Source organism: Rutidosis leptorrhynchoides, chromosome 4, assembly GCF_046630445.1.
Source record: "Rutidosis leptorrhynchoides isolate AG116_Rl617_1_P2 chromosome 4, CSIRO_AGI_Rlap_v1, whole genome shotgun sequence".
In the NCBI taxonomy this organism is placed as follows: domain Eukaryota; kingdom Viridiplantae; phylum Streptophyta; class Magnoliopsida; order Asterales; family Asteraceae; genus Rutidosis; species Rutidosis leptorrhynchoides.
The window spans coordinates 564,159,817-564,177,966 of NC_092336.1; positions in this window are offsets into that span (position 1 = coordinate 564,159,817).

Here is an 18,150-nt window from a genome sequence, read left to right on the forward strand (position 1 = left end):
ATCTAATCTAGTAATTGTCCTAGGTTTGATCTATTCGATCCCGATACGACCCATATCTCGGTTTAACCCAATTCTAGTGTATTCCGCCTCTAGGATTGTTAGCGAGCGACCTAAGATCCTTAAATCTTCGTCTACAGTAACTTATAAACACATATTTATTTTCTCAAATAACAGTTAAAAACATGAAATTACATTACTCCATCACCCGTGCATTAGGTACGGTATGATGTTGTCCATCGTTAATCAAGTCGAGAAATTGGAATAACTTTGTAAGCAACATCCCAAAAGGCAACAGGGCAATGGGTGTTGCCCGTGCATCTTGCTTCGGTAAAGAATGATGTTACCCACGTCAAACATTGTACCGTTAATGATCCAATAAATCATTAGGGCATGCATAACAAGGACATCATCATATTTGTTTACTTGTCTTCGACAAGTTATGTTGCTCCGTAAAACTATATATGTTTTCCTGGCATTGTGCTTTATTTGACAAAACAGAACTAGTTTAGCATCTACACAAGCGTCTACAAAATCATCGCTAACGATGTTTTGTATAATGTCTTTTATGTCGATACGTGTATAGGGTTGAGAAAACGTAAAAAGACCAAAATCAAAGGTATTAGAAAAAAATTTATGCCATTGTTTGGGAGGCCTAGTGCGCCGTTGAAATTTTTCAGGTCCCATTAATAAGGGTGGTTATCAAGCGTCAAATGGACCGTTTTAACGCTTGCATGTCGTCGAAATTCAAAATGCATATAGAACTCCCAACCCAATTAGGAAAGACAAAATAATTGTCGGTTAAAAGACAAACTAAGGATAGAACCTAAACATCAATTCCTCAAAACAATGGCTACTACCATTTGAATCGTAAATTTTACAACTTCCTGTATGGATAGCCCTTGGAGCAATATCACTAGGAGACATTTGAGATTAACAATTGAGTAAAAGATAAGTGAAATTATGTGTAATAAATTGAGTTATTTGGTAGTCTATTTATATCGGTGAAATCTTATTCAAATGAAATCTAAGTTGTCAGAAAATCTATAAAGTAGATTTTCTTGTCCTTACGGAATATGGATAAGATCTGGTTCATTATTAAACAGAATTCGAACACAAACATGGTCGAATACTTATCATTTTCAATGTATTCGAACAGATATATAATCGAACTCACTAAAAATACTTTGTTCGAATGAATGTTGTTGGAACAACTATAAATGCATATTTTGTTACAAATTGAATAATCAGCCTAACACAGTTATATCTTTCCCTGTACAAACATAATCATGTTCGAACACAGGCTAATATCAAGTAATTCAAACTACTGAATATTCTAACACATCTGGTCTCAAAATAATACAAATACATGTTTTTTGTAACAACACATCTACTACAGTTTTAAGATACCATCAGAAACCTTTTCATGATATCATGAGAATACATTGTTCAAAATACCATGACACCATCGGAATACACTGTTCAAAATACATATATTTTTTTGTAACATTTGTTGGACGGTTTGTTTGATTGTATGATAAATAGTGAATATAGTCTGGGTCATTGTCATCACACTTGACATCCAACCAGGGTTTAAAACACGTCTTCATGAAGACTCTGTTTGTTCCAAACATGTCTTATTACTTGTCTTTTTTATTTATTTTTTGCGAAAAAACGAATACTATAAAACGAGTTATTTTCTTGGAAAGAAACAAGAAGTTGACGAAAGATACAATCAAAACTAGCAGTAAGCGAAGAGGCTCAAGGAATTCAAACTAACATAACCAAACCATAAGAATTGAAATATAAACATTTAACTATGATCCAGAACGCTAATCAACCACAAAAACCAATGACTACATGAGAATACACAAAATATAACATAACAACTCCGAACCCTTACAAGCCAAAAATACCGGAACATCAACCGGCCTACTCAACCACCGACTTACGCTTAGAAGATTTAGAACACGACTTGGATCTTGAGCCATCTACCTTGTTGGAAGTGACCGTATTGAAGGAATAAGTCAATACATTCTTTGAACTGTCATCGACGAGAGTGCCCGAAGAGGGAGGTGAAGGTATTTCGTATGCTCGAGAGACATATTAAATTAATGCGGCTAATATGTTTTGATCCAAGTCGGGTCATACCCAATAACAAGCTTACCAACACTTTATATGTATTTAATCTTAACGACTGGATCGTTAAATAAATACGCGACACTTGAGCTTTAGAAAATCGGTTTTCTGAAATGTTATTACTTGAAATAAATTATTTGGATAATTTGTATTTAATTATTTATAGGTTTAAATAATTATGTTGTGTTATATTTTATAAAATGGTTTATAAAATTATTGCAAGTAACAAATACATATTTATTTTATACAAGTTTTATAAAATCTTTTACAAGTTTTATAAAATTAACATCTTGTATAAAATAATGGGATATTGTGGGCAGTTTTTGTTGAACCAAGAAGACCTCCCATGCTTATTCCTTTTGGTACTTTTGAGGTCATAACTCCTAGGTACATGCTTGATAAGTTAACCAAGGTCTTGACTCAAAAGAGGCATGCAATACACATCAAACAAGTAATAAAAAAACTGCATAAAAACTCCTCCTGCAGCTGTTCCTGGCCGTGGGCTGTTTGACACACAAAGGGGTTCTAACTTTGCTATTACAAGCTCACTTCAAGTGTAAAACAAATCCTAACAAAAGTACTAGGTGTTGGTATAAAGTTTGGGGTATTATCTCTTGAGGTTTCATGCTTTTGAAGCTTGCATTCTCATCATCATTCTAGTTACTGCTGTCCAGTTTTTCAAGTGCAATCAAAGGGGTTTTGAGCTTAGCTAATTAGTTAGTTAAGTGTCTAAATCTTAACTAACTTAAAGGGTGGTGTTGGTGCATCAAAGGCTCGGGCTTTTCACAGTTTGTTCATTCTTCAAACACACCCTCAATTAACTTGAGGAGGTAATACTTCTTCCTCCTTCTCTATATATATATATATATATATATATATATATATATATATATATATATATATATATATATATATATATATATATATATATATATATATATATATATATATATTGTAAGCATATTATCAAGACTTGATATCTACTTGGAATTCAAATAAATGGTTAAATATATACACTTGTTTTCTTAATAATTCATGCTTCCGCTTGCTTTAAATCTTGCTAAATTGGTTTAGTGATTATGTTAACATTAAGAACATGTTGTTATATTGAATTCCATCAATGGTATCTAGAGCCGAAGTCTATGAAATATGCTTCTTATATATGGTCTTTAAAACCCACCAACTTTGCATTCTATGTACATGCATGAAAGTAGAATGTAAAAATATTCGGGTTTGGGTGGGTTCATAATTTTGGCCGAATTTTAAGGGTTCCAAAAGTGGGTTTGGAACTTGCAAATTGGTCATATTTGTTGTATATTGTAGTTCACAATCAATGCCTTGACCTTATGATGTATGCATGTGTGTTTGAATGGATATTTGTTTGGTTAAATGGTTGTAATATTCATTCAATTTGGTTTGTAAAATTAATTATTTATTTGGTATGTAATATTAATTTTGGTAATGTAATTTATTTTATATTTGACATGTAAAATAGATTAGGATGTATTTTCATTTTCTAGACAAAATGTATTAGGATATATTTTGTAACAAGATGAAGATGCATGAAGATCACAAGGAAGAACACAAGAAGCATGTGGATGCAAGGTTAAGTGGGAGGTTAAAACCTCTTACTTTGTGTTTTACCCATTGACCGGTGGCATTTTGTTTTCGGCTAAACAAAATGTCTACCAAAAGGCTTGATTGTGAACATTTGTTTTGCATGCGTGGTTGTTTTAAATTCTTGTATGATTGTGGATTGTGTATGTTACTACAATAAGTTATCACACAAGTTAACAACAAGCAAAACTACAATTTAATTGGTTAAATTATTAACTATATGCAATGAACAAAACTACAATTTAATTGGTTAAATTGAAATGGCAAAAGACGTTAATAAATGGTTATTAAGAACTAGAAACGGATTGCACATATAAAATGGTTTATATCATAGTAATAAAATTGGCATTATTACATGACATGAAAATGGATTTTCATAAGTACCATACACTAAATGCATGTTGGTGTATGGCATATAAGTTTTCTCAAACTAGAAATAACGAAAACTTAAAAATCCCTTTTAACAACATGGCAAACAAGTTAAACGCCATCCTTTTGTGTGACACTTAAAAATATCTAGGGAACTTATAATGGTATAAAGGTCACCTAACCATTATGAGCAAACTAATATGATTAAGGTAAATTTTGCACACTTGTGGGATAAAGGTCACCTAACCACTTGTATGTTAAGTTTACATGTCTATGCAAGTAGGACGACTTGATTTGGAAATCATGAACTTAGGGTCACCGAAGCATGATGAACAAATAGACGTTGATGGGATAATATGCCATGCAAAAGGATTGCATGATCCCATAATTTAGAAGTTGCAAAAGGATTGCAATGGTCATATAAATGACTACCTAGCTAAATCAAATAACGGGATAAAGGTCACCTAACTGAAATTTGATTTACCGTTGGATTCTAATATTTAATAAGTCAATTAAAATTTAAAAGGGTATTGTTTATTAAATTTAAAATCGATACTTAAATGAACTTTGTTAAATTTTGTAGATGGCCGCCAATAACAACAACATGCAAAACGCACCTATTAACTTGAACAACCTATCGTTAAGGTCTCTCCTCGAGAAAGACAAACTCAACCATACGAACTTTATGGATTGGTTCCGCAATCTTAGGATTGTCCTCAAACTTGAGGATAAGGCGTATGTGTTGGAAGACCCTATTCCCGATCAACCCGATGAGGATGATACGGAAGGCATGGCTTATTGGGATAAGTATTGCGCCGATTTGGTGCAAGTCGCTTGCCTAATGCTTGGGACTATGATACCCGAACTCCAAAAGGATTTCGAGCATCATACTGCATACGACATGATCACGCAATTGAAGGAGATGTTCCTTCAACAAGCACGTGTCGAGCGATTCGAGACCGTTCGAGTGCTTCATGCATGTCGTATGGACGACTCCCAATTTGTTTCATCTTATGTCCTTAAGATGAAAAGCCTCATTGATCGCGCAAACCGTCTTAATCTCAACATATCTAATGAGCTAGCCACGGATCTTATCCTAAACTCCTTGTCAAAGAGGTTTGACCAATTTGTAATTAATTACAATATGAATGGGATGGATAAGACCATTGGCGAAATTCATGGCATGCTTAGGACGGCGGAAACTAGCATGGGTAAGAGGGCTTCACCCGTGCTAATGATCAATGGTGGTGGGTCCAAAGGTAACAACACCTCTAAGCCAAAGGCGGCTAAGAGGAAAGGACCCGCCCATCAAGGAAAGTGAAAGGGGAGGATGGTTACCCCAACCAAAAACAAGAACAAGAAGCAAAAGGTTGCCGGACAAGCAAACCCCAAGGAAGACCCGTGCTTCGGTTGCGGTGAAATGGGTCACTGGAAACGCAACTGCCCGGTCTACCTTAAGGAGTTGAAGGAAAAGAGGATTGCGGGGCAAACCTCAGGTAATATATATATGGTATATATAGAGCTTAGTATTACTTCTTCTAATACATGGTTATTAGACACTGGATGTGGAACTCACATTTGCAATTCTTTGCAGGGGTTCAAAAGAAGTAGCAAGCAAACGGGAACATCAAGTCTCTTTATGGGTAATGGAGCAAAAGTGCAAGTGAAGGCTCAAGGAGACTTTGTATTAAAGCTTCCAAGTGGTTTGGAACTTAATTTGAACAATGTTTTGTATGCACCGGATTTATGTCGAAACATTATTTCAGTTTCCCGTTTAAAACAATGTGGTTTTTATCTTAATTTTGTTAATGATGATATCCACGTTTATTTAGATAATGTATTCTATTTTAAGGCTTCGCCTTCAAATGGAATTTATGAATTGGTTCATGATGACACATCATCTAGTAGCTCAACATACCATACTAGCACCAAGAAACTCAAAAGGGATTTGAGTGATTCCTACTTATGGCATTGTCGCCTTGGTCACATAAACAAGAATCGAATGCATACACTTCAAAAGAATGGCCTTTTGAAATCAAATGAACTAGACTCGTTTGATGTATGTGAATCTTGTTTACAAGGCAAAATGACTAAAGCACCTTTCAAAGGGACCTACGAAAGGGCTAAGGACTTATTGGGATTAATACATTCGGATGTATGTGGACCCTTTAAGCCCATAACTCGGAATGGTGAAAGATACTTCGTCACTTTCATTGATGACTTCAGTCATTTCGGATATGTCTACTTGTTAAGACATAAGGACGAAACTTTTGAAGCATTCAAAGAGTATCAAAACGAAGTACAAAATCAACTCAATAAGACAATCAAGGTACTTCGTACCGATAGAGGAGGTGAATACCTAAGCGATGCTTTCCAAGATCATCTTATAAGTTGTGTCCGAAAGGAGGAACCGAACCCTAATGGATATGGTTCGATCTATGATGGCTAGAAGCTCGTTACCTCTATCATTCTGGGGTTATTGTCTATGCTCCGCGGCTCGTATTTTAAATATGGCCCCAACCAAGAAAGTGGAACGAACTCCTCATGAGATGTGGTTTGGAAAACCTCCATCTCTATCATACTTAAAGGTATGGGGATGTGAAGCTTATCCTAAGCGTTACGTCCCTAATAAGTTGAATGCTCGATCCACGAAGTGTATCTTCATAGGATATCTCAAGGATGATATGGGATACTATTTCTATGATCCAACCGAGCAGAATGTATTTGTTGCTCAAAAGGCAGAATTCCTTGAGACTAAGTTCCTAATGGAAGGCGATAGTGAAAGGAAGATAGATCTTGAAGAGGTTCGAGATCAAGTAGATGATACACAATTGGTTGGCACTAGCACTCAACATGAAAATGTTGAGAATGATCAAATGGATGATCAAAATACACAAGACGTTCGCAGATCTGGTAGAATTAGTAATCCTCCTGAGAGATATGGGTTTCTCATGGATGGTTGCTATATGGTTGATTTGGATGAACCAGCAAACTACCAAGATGCTTTATCAAGGATTGATAAGGATAAATGGCAGGAAGCCATGAACGCTGAGATGCAATCCATGTATGACAACCAAGTTTGAGAACTTGTTGCACAACCTGCTGGCTCTAGGCTAGTTGATTGTAAATGGCTTTTCAAAATGAAAACCGACATACATGGAAACTTGGATACATATAAAGCTAGACTTGTAGCAAAAGGTTTCACTCAAACTCAAGGGGTTGACTATGATGAAACTTTTTCGCCTGTGGCAATGCTAAAGTCTATTAGGATATTACTTGCCATTGCTGCTCATTATGATTATGAAATATGGCAAATGGATGTTAAGACCGCTTTCCTAAATGGACATCTTGAGGAAGATGTCTATATGGTTCAACCTGAAGGTTTTATTGATCCGAAATATCTTAAAAAGGTATGCAAGTTAAAAAAGTCAATCTACGGATTGAAACAAGCATCTAGAATGTGGAATCGTCGTTTTAATGAGGAGGCCAAGAAATTTGGCTTCATTAAAAATGGTGATGAAGCTTGTGTATATAAGAAAGCTAGTGGGAGCACTATCATGTTCTTTGTACTATATGTGGATGATATATTGTTATTTGGAAATGATATTCCGGCAATGCAAGGTGTTAAAACTTGGTTAAGCAAATGCTTCTCCATTAAGGATCTTGGAGAAGCACAATACATTTTGGGGATTGGGATCTACAGGGATAGATCCAAGAAACTGATAGGTTTAAATCAAAGTGCATACATTGAAAAGATCTTGAAAAGGTTCAAGATGGAGAACTCAAAGAAAGGTTTGGTACCTATTCAAAAGGGAGCACTTCTCAGTTCATCTCAGTGCCCCACCACGAAAAATGAACAGGAGAGAATGAAGAAAGTCCCATATGCATCAGCCATTGGGTCAATCATGTATGCAATGATATGCACTAGACCGGATGTGTCATGCGCTCTTAGCCTGACAAGTATATACCAGAATAACCCAGGAAACAGTCATTGGATTGCTGTCAAAAGTATATTAAAATACCTTAGGAGGACTAAGGATATGTTTGAAATGTCCCGTTCTTATTGATTAAAAACGTTCCATATTAATTGATTTCGTTGCGAGGTTTTGACCTCTATATGAGACGTTTTTCAAAGACTGCATTCATTTTTAAAACAAACCATAACCTTTATTTCATAAATAAAGGTTTAAAAAGCTTTACGTAGATTATCAAATAATGATAATCTAAAATATCCTGTTTACACACGACCATTACATAATGGTTTACAATACAAATATGTTACATCGAAATCAGTTTCTTGAATGCAGTTTTTACACAATATCATACAAACATGGACTCCAAATCTTGTCCTTATTTTAGTATGCAACAGCGGAAGCTCTTAGTATTCACCTGAGAATAAACATGCTTTAAATGTCAACAAAAATGTTGGTGAGTTATAGGTTTAACCTATATATATATCAAATCGTAACAATAGACCACAAGATTTCATATTTCAATACACATCCCATACATAGAGATAAAAATCATTCATATGGTGAACACCTGATAACCGACATTAACAAGATGCATATATAAGAATATCCCCATCATTCCGGGATACCCTTTGGATATGATATAAATTTCGAAGTACTAAAGCATCCGGTACTTTGGATGGGGTTTGTTAGGCCCAATAGATCTATCTTTAGGATTCGCGTCAATTAGGGTGTCTGTTCCCTAATTCTTAGATTACCAGACTTAATAAAAAGGGGCATATTCAATTTCGATAATTCAACCATAAAATGTAGTTTCACGTACTTGTGTCTATTTTGTAAATCATTTATAAAACCTGCATGTATTCTCATCCCAAAAATATTAGATTTTAAAAGTGGGACTATAACTCACTTTCACAGATTTTTACTTCGTCGGGAAGTAAGACTTGGCTACTGGTTGATTCACGAACCTATAACAATATATACATATATATCAAAGTATGTTTAAAATATATTTACAACACTTTTAATATATTTTGATGTTTTAAGTTTATTAAGTCAGCTGTCCTCGTTAGTAACCTACAACTAGTTGTCCACAGTTAGATGTACAGAAATAAATCGATAAATATTATCTTGAATCAATCCACGACCCAGTGTATACGTATCTCAGTATTGATCACAACTCAAACTATATATATTTTGGAATCAACCTCAACCCTGTATAGCTAACTCCAACATTCACATATAGAGTGTCTATGGTTGTTCCGAAATATATATAGATGTGTCGACATGATAGGTCAAAACATTGTATACGTGTCTATGGTATCTCAAGATTACATAATATACAATACAAGTTGATTAAGTTATGGTTGGAATAGATTTGTTACCAATTTTCACGTAGCTAAAATGAGAAAAATTATCCAATCTTGTTTTACCCATAACTTCTTCATTTTAAATCCGTTTTGAGTGAATCAAATTGCTATGGTTTCATATTGAACTCTATTTTATGAATCTAAACAGAAAAGTATAGGTTTATAGTCGGAAAAATAAGTTACAAGTCGTTTTTGTAAAGGTAGTCATTTCAGTCGAAAGAACGACGTCTAGATGACCATTTTAGAAAACATACTTCCACTTTGAGTTTAACCATAATTTTTGGATATAGTTTCATGTTCATAATAAAAATCATTTTCTCAGAATAACAACTTTTAAATCAAAGTTTATCATAGTTTTTAATTAACTAACCCAAAACAGCCCGCGGTGTTACTACGACGGCGTAAATCCGGTTTTACGGTGTTTTTCGTGTTTTCAGGTTTTAAATCATTAAGTTAGCATATCATATAGATATAGAACATGTATGTAGTTAATTTTAAAAGTCAAGTTAGAAGGATTAACTTTTGTTTGCGAACAAGTTTAGAATTAACTAAACTATGTTCTAGTGATTACGAGTTTAAACCGTCGAATAAGATAGTTTTATATATATGAATCGAATGATGTTATGAACATCATTAATACCTCAAGTTTAGTAGGTAAACCTACTGGAAGTGACAAGAAATGATCTAGCTTCAAAGGATCTTGGATGGCTTGAAAGTTCTTGAAGTAGGATCATGACACAAAAACAAGTTCAAGTAAGATTTTTACTCGAATTAAGATAGTTTATAGTTATAGAAATTGAATCAAAGTTTGAATATGAATATTACCTTGAATAAGAAAGATAACCTACTATATATAACAAAGGTTTCTTGATCTTAGATGATTACTTGGAATGGATTAGAAAGCTTGGAAGTAAATTAGTAAACTTGAAGGGATTTTTGAAGTGTTCTTGAAGTGTTCTTCCTATGATGATTATAGCTTGATTCTTGAAGTGATTTTTGATGAAGATGATAATTAACTACTGGAAAAATACGTTCATAATAGTGTGTGTGTGTTGAGAGAGAATTAGAAAGAGAATTGGAAGTGAAATGGAGTGAATGATGAGTGGTAATTGGTGAGTGGTGAGTGGGGTTAAAAGGAGTTCTAGTTAGTTGACTAGCTCATGGTAGAAGTTAAAATTGATTAGTCATACATGACATAATCAAGAGTGGAATCCCATGCTAGTTCCTATTGGTATATACTCATAGTAAGTACATTTTGAAGCTGTGTATAATACGGGTAAGAATACGACTAGAATTCTTGATGAAAGAAAAGAATGGAAAAGTAACTGTAACCATTTTTGTTAAGTATGAGTGTTTTGATATATGTATTGAAGTCTTCCAAAAGTATTTTAATACATCTAAATACACTACATGTATATACATTTTAACTGAGTCGTTAAGTCATCGTTAGTCGTTACATGTAAGTGTTGTTTTGAAACCTTTAAGTTAACGATCTCAATTAATGTTGTTAACCCATTGTTTATTATATATAATGAGATGTTAAATTATTATATTATCATGATATTATGATATATTAATATATCTTTATATGATATATATACATTTAAATGTCGTTACAACGATAATTGTTACATATATGTCTCGTTTCGAAATCCTTAAGTTAGTAGTCTTGTTTATATGTATATAACTCATTGTTAATATACTTATGGAGATACTTACTTATCATAATCTCATGTTAACCATATGTATATCCATATATATATCGTCATGTCGTTTTTACAAGTTTTAACGTTCGTGAATCGCCGGTCAACTTGGGTGGTCAATTGTCTATATGAAACATATTTCAATTAATCAAGTCTTAACAAGTTTGATTGCTTAACATGTTGGAAACATTTAATCATGTAAATATAAATCTCAATTAATATATATAAACATGGAAAAGTTCGGGTCACTAGAGTACCTACCCGTTAAATAAATTTCGTCCCGAAATTTTAAGCTGTTGAAGGTGTTGACGAATCTTCTGGAAATAGATGCGGGTATTTCTTCTTCATCTGATCTTCACACTCCCAGGTGAACTCGGGTCCTCTACGAGCATTCCATCGAACCTTAACAATTGGTATCTTGTTTTGCTTAAGTCTTTTAACCTCACGATCCATTATTTCGACGGGTTCTTCGATGAATTGGAGTTTTTCGTTGATTTGGATTTCATCTAACGGAATAGTGAGATCTTCTTTAGTAAAACATTTCTTCAAATTCGAGACGTGGAAAGTGTTATGTACAGCCGCAAGTTGTTGAGGTAACTCAAGTCGGTAAGCTACTGGTCTGACACGATCAATAATCTTGAATGGTCCAATATACCTTGGATTTAATTTCCCTCGTTTACCAAATCGAACAACGCCTTTCCAAGGTGCAACTTTAAGCATGACCATCTCTCCAATTTCAAATTCTATATCTTTTCTTTTAATGTCAGCGTAGCTCTTTTGTCGACTTTGGGCGGTTTTCAACCGTTGTTGAATTTGGATGATCTTCTCGGTAGTTTCTTGTATAATCTCCGGACCCGTAATCTGTCTATCCCCCACTTCACTCCAACAAATCGAAGACCTGTACTTTCTACCATAAAGTGCTTCAAACGGCGCCATCTCAATGCTTGAATGGTAGCTGTTGTTGTAGGAAAATTCTGCTAATGGTAGATGTCGATCCCAACTGTTTCCGAAATCAATAACACATGCTCGTAGCATGTCTTCAAGCGTTTGTATTGTCCTTTCTCTCTGCCCATCAGTTTGTGGATGATAGGCAGTACTCATGTCTAGACGAGTTCCTAATGCTTGCTGTAATGTCTGCCAGAATCTTGAAATAAATCTGCCATCCCTATCAGAGATAATAGAGATTGGTATTCCATGTCTGGAGATGACTTCCTTCAAATACAGTCGTGCTAACTTCTCCATCTTGTCATCTTCTCTTATTGGCAGGAAATGTGCTGATTTGGTGAGACGATCAACTATTACCCAAATAGTATCAAAACCACTTGCAGTCCTTGGCAATTTAGTGATGAAATCCATGGTAATGTTTTCCCATTTCCATTCCGGGATTTCGGGTTGTTGAAGTAGAGGTGATGGTTTCTGATGCTCAGCTTTAACCTTAGAACACGTCAAACATTCTCCTACGTATTTAGCAACATCGGCTTTCATACCCGGCCACCAAAAATATTTCCTGAGATCCTTGTACATCTTCCCCGTTCCAGGATGTATTGAGTATCTGGTTTTATGAGCTTCTCTAAGTACCATTTCTCTCATATCTCCAAATTTTGGTACCCAAATCCTTTCAGTCCTATACCGGGTTCCGTCTTCCCGAATATTAAGATGTTTCTCCGATCCTTTGGTATTTCATCCTTTAAATTTCCCTCTTTTAAAACTCCTTGTTGCGCCTTCTTTATTTGAGTAGTAAGGTTATTATGAATCATTATATTCATAGATTTTACTTGAATGGGTTCTCTGTCCTTCCTGCTCAAGGCATCGGCTACCACATTTGCCTTCCCCGGGTGGTAACGAATCTCAAAGTCGTAATCATTCAATAATTCAATCCACCTACGCTGCCTCATATTCAGTTGTTTCTGATTAAATATGTGTTGAAGACTTTTGTGGTCGGTATATATAATACTTTTGACCCCATATAAGTAGTGCCTCCAAGTCTTTAATGCAAAAACAACCGCGCCTAATTCCAAATCATGCGTCGTATAATTTTGTTCGTGAATCTTCAATTGTCTAGACGCATAAGCAATCACCTTCGTTCGTTGCATTAATACACAACCGAGACCTTGCTTTGATGCGTCACAATAAATCACAAAATCATCATTCCCTTCAGGCAATGACAATATAGGTGCCGTAGTTAGCTTTTTCTTCAATAACTGAAACGCTTTCTCTTGTTCATCATTCCATTCAAATTTCTTCCCTTTATGCGTTAATGCAGTCAAGGGTTTTGCTATTCTGGAAAAGTCTTGGATGAACCTTCTGTAGTAACCAGCTAGTCCTAAAAACTGCCGTATGTGTTTCGGAGTTTTCGGGGTTTCCCACTTTTCAACAGTTTCTATCTTTGCCGGATCCACCTTAATACCTTCTTTGTTCACTATGTGACCGAGGAATTGAACTTCTTCCAACCAAAATGCACACTTTGAAAACTTAGCGTACAATTCTTTCTTCCTCAATACTTCTAACACCTTTCTCAAATGTTCACTGTGTTCTTGGTCATTCTTTGAGTAAATAAGTATGTCATCAATGAAAACAATGACAAACTTGTCAAGGTATGGTCCACACACTCGGTTCATAAGGTCCATGAACACAGCTGGTGCATTAGTTAAACCAAACGGCATGACCATAAACTCGTAATGACCGTAACGTGTTCTGAAAGCAGTCTTTGGAATATCATCTTCTTTCACCCGCATTTGATGATACCCGGAACGTAAGTCAATCTTTGAATAAACAGACGAGCCTTGTAGTTGATCAAATAAGTCGTCGATTCTCGGTAGTGGGTAGCGGTTCTTGATGGTAAGTTTGTTCAACTCTCGGTAGTCGATACACAACCTGAATGTACCATCTTTCTTCTTGACAAACAAAACAGGAGCTCCCCACGGTGATGTGCTTGGTCGAATGAAACCACGCTCTAAAAGTTCTTGTAATTGGCTTTGCAGTTCTTTCATCTCACTGGGTGCGAGTCTGTAAGGAGCACGAGCTATTGGTGCAGCTCCTGGTACAAGATCTATTTTAAATTCAACGGATCGCTGTGGGGGTAATCCCGGTAATTCTTTCGGAAATACATCGGGAAATTCTTTTGCAATGGGAACATCATTGATGCTCTTTTCTTCAGTTTGTACTTTCTCGACGTGTGCTAGAACAGCATAGCAACCTTTTCTTATTAGTTTTTGTTCCTTCAAATTACTAATAATATGTAGCTTCGTGTTGCCCTTTTCTCCGTACACCATTAAGGGTTTTCCTTTTTCTCGTATAATGCGAATTGCATTTTTGTAACAAACGATCTCTGCTTTCACTTCTTTCAACCAGTCCATACCGATTATCACATCAAAACTCCCTAACTCTACTGGTATCAAATCAATCTTAAATGTTTCGCTAACCAGTTTAATTTCTCGATTCCGACATATATTATCTGCTGAAATTAATTTACCATTTGCTAATTCGAGTAAAAATTTACTATCCAAAGGCATCAATGGACAACTTAATTTAGCACAAAAATCTCTACTCATATAGCTTCTATCCGCACCCGAATCAAATAAAACGTAAGCAGATTTATTGTCAATAAGAAACGTACCCGTAACAAGCTCCGGGTCTTCCTGTGCCTCTGCCGCATTAATATTGAAAACTCTTCCGCGGCCTTGTCCATTCGTGTTCTCCTGGTTCGGGCAATTTCTAATAATGTGGCCCGGTTTTCCACATTTATAACAAAATACATTGGCATAACTTGCTCCGACACTACTTGCTCCGCCATTACTCGTTCCGACACCATTTGTTCCTTTCGTTCTATTAACCCCTGGTCCGTAGACCTCACACTTCGCCGCGCTATGACCATTTCTTTTACACTTGTTGCAAAATTTGGTGCAGAACCCCGAGTGATACTTTTCACACCTTTGGCATAGCTGCTTCTGATTGTTATTGTTGTTGCGGTTATTATTGTTGTTGGGAGGATTGTTGTAGTTGTTGTTGTTGTTGTTGTTGTTGTTGTTGTTGTTGGACCGTTTGTTGTAGTTGCGATTGATGTTGCGATTGTTGGGATAATTGTTGCGATTATTTTTGTAATTGCTGTTGTTGTTGTATTGGTGATTCTTATCACCGTTTTCCTCCCACTTTCTTTTGACTTGCTTCACATTGGCCTCTTCAGCAGTCTGTTCTTTAATTCTTTCTTCAATCTGGTTCACTAGTTTGTGAACCATTCTACATGCCTGTTGTATGAAGGTGGGCTCGTGTGAACTTATATCTTCTTGGATTCTTTCCGGTAATCCTTTCACAAACGCGTCGATCTTCTCTTCCTCATCTTCGAATGCTCCCGGACACAATAGGCACAAATCTGTGAATCGCCTTTCGTACGTGGTAATATCAAATCCTTGGGTTCGTAACCCTCTAAGTTCTGTATTGAGCTTATTGACCTCGGTTCTGGGACGGTACTTCTCGTTCATCAAGTGCTTGAATGCTGACCACGGTAGTGCGTACGCATCATCTTGTCCCACTTGCTCTAGATAGGTATTCAACCATGTTAACGCAGAACCTGTGAAGGTATGCGTAGCGTACTTCACTTTGTCCTCTTCAGTACACTTACTTATGGAAAACACCGATTCGACCTTCTCGGTCCACCGTTTCAATCTGATCGGTCCTTCGGTTCCATCAAATTCCAAAGGTTTGCAGGCAGTGAATTCTTTGTAGGTGCATCCTACACGATTTCCTGTACTATCAGATCCAAGGTTATTGTTGGTATGTATCGCAGCCTGTACTGCGGCTATGTTTGAAGCTAGAAAAGTACGGAATTCCTCTTCATTCATATTCACGGTGTGTCGAGTAGTCGGTGCCATTTCCTTCAAAATAGTCAAATGGAACAAGTTAATCATACAGAATATTAAGAGTAGTTAATAGTATTTCGTAGCATAATATGAACTCATTTATAAAAGCTTTTTCTTCATATTAGCGTTTTATAAGTTTAAATTCGGGTAGTACCTACCCTTTAAGTTCATACTTAGTAGCTAATATACAATTCAACTACTACAATTCTATATGAAAAACTGATTGTAATAATATTTCGCGTTCAAACTTTTATACAATATTTTACAAACTTACAATACCGTTTATTTTACATAAAGCATGAAATATAGCACACAATAACTTTGATACAAGATAGTTGTGAAGATAATTCTAGCTAGTACACAAGTCGTTCAGCAAAGGCAATAAAGACACGTAATTCATACGTCCAGAAACAAGTCATGCATTCTGGTTTTACTAGGACTACTTCCCATCCTTGGTCTTGTGGAACATAACCGTTATGGCCGTTGATAAGACAGCGTGTTGTAACGTCGTCAAAGGGACGAGGGTTACGTAATGACCAACAGTCTCGTAATAACCTAAAAACCTCATTTCTTACCCCAATTACCGACTCCGTCACTTGTGGGAACGTTTTGTTTAATAGTTGTAGCCCGATGTTCTTGTTCTCACTTTGGTGAGAAGCGAACATTACTAACCCGTAAGCATAACATGCTTCTTTATGTTGCATGTTAGCCGCTTTTTCTAAATTACGAAGTCCTATATTCGGATATACTGAGTCAAAATAATTTCTTAACCCATTGCGTAAAATAGCATTTGGGTTCCCCGCAATATATGCGTCAAAGTAAACACATCGTAATTTATGGATTTCCCAATGTGATATCCCCCATCTTTCGAACGAAAGCCTTTTATAAACCAAGGCATTCTTGGAACGTTCTTCGAATGTCTTACAAACTGATCTCGCCTTAAATAGTTGTGCCGAAGAATTCTGACCGACTCTAGACAAGATTTCATCAATCATGTCTCCGGGTAGGTCTCTTAAAATATTGGGTTGTCTATCCATTTTGTGTTTTTATACTGTAAAATAGACAAGAGTTAGATTCATAAAAAAAAATACTTATTAATACAAGCAATTTTTACATATATCATAAAGCATAAGCACACTATATTACATATATTACACCACACGAATACAACTATCTTATTCCAACTCGCTCGTTTCTTCTTGTTCAGTTTTGGTTCGTTTTGCCAAGTTTCTAGGGATATATGATGTTCCCCTAATACGAGCCGTCGTTGTCCACATTGGTTTAGAAAAACCTGGTGGTTTAGAGGTTCCCGGGTCATTATTACAACTTAAGGACTTCGGGGGTTGACGATACATATAAAGTTCATCGGGGTTGAAATTAGATTTCTCTATTTTTATGCCCTTTCCCTTATTATTTTCTTTTGCCTCTTTAAATTCAGTTGGGGTAATTTCTATAACATCATCGGAATTCTCGTCGGAATCCGATTCATCGGAGAATTGGTAATCCTCCCAATATTTTGCTTCCTTGGCGGAAACACCATTGACCATAATTAACCTTGGTCGGTTGGTTGAGGATTCTCTTTTACTTAACCGTTTTATTATTTCTCCCACCGGTTCTATTTCTTCTTCCGGTTCCGATTCTTCTTCCGGTTCCGATTCTTCTTCCGGTTCCGACTCTTCTTCCGGTTCCTCTTCGGGAACTTGTGAATCAGTCCACGAATCATTTCAATTTACATTTGACTCTTCATTATTATTAGGTGAGTCAATGGGACTTGTTCTAGAGGTAGACATCTATCACATAGTATCAAACACGTTAAGAGATTAATATATCACATAATATTCATATGTTAAAAATATATAGTTTCCAACAAAAATGTTAAGCAATCATTTTTAAAGAAAACACGGTCGAAGTCCAGACTCACTAATGCATCCTAACAAACTCGATAAGACACAATAATGCAAATTTTCTGGTTCTCTAAGACCAACGCTCGGATACCAACTGAAATGTCCCGTTCTTATTGATTAAAAACGTTCCATATTAATTGATTTCGTTGCGAGGTTTTGACCTCTATATGAGACGTTTTTCAAAGACTGCATTCATTTTTAAAACAAACCATAACCTTTATTTC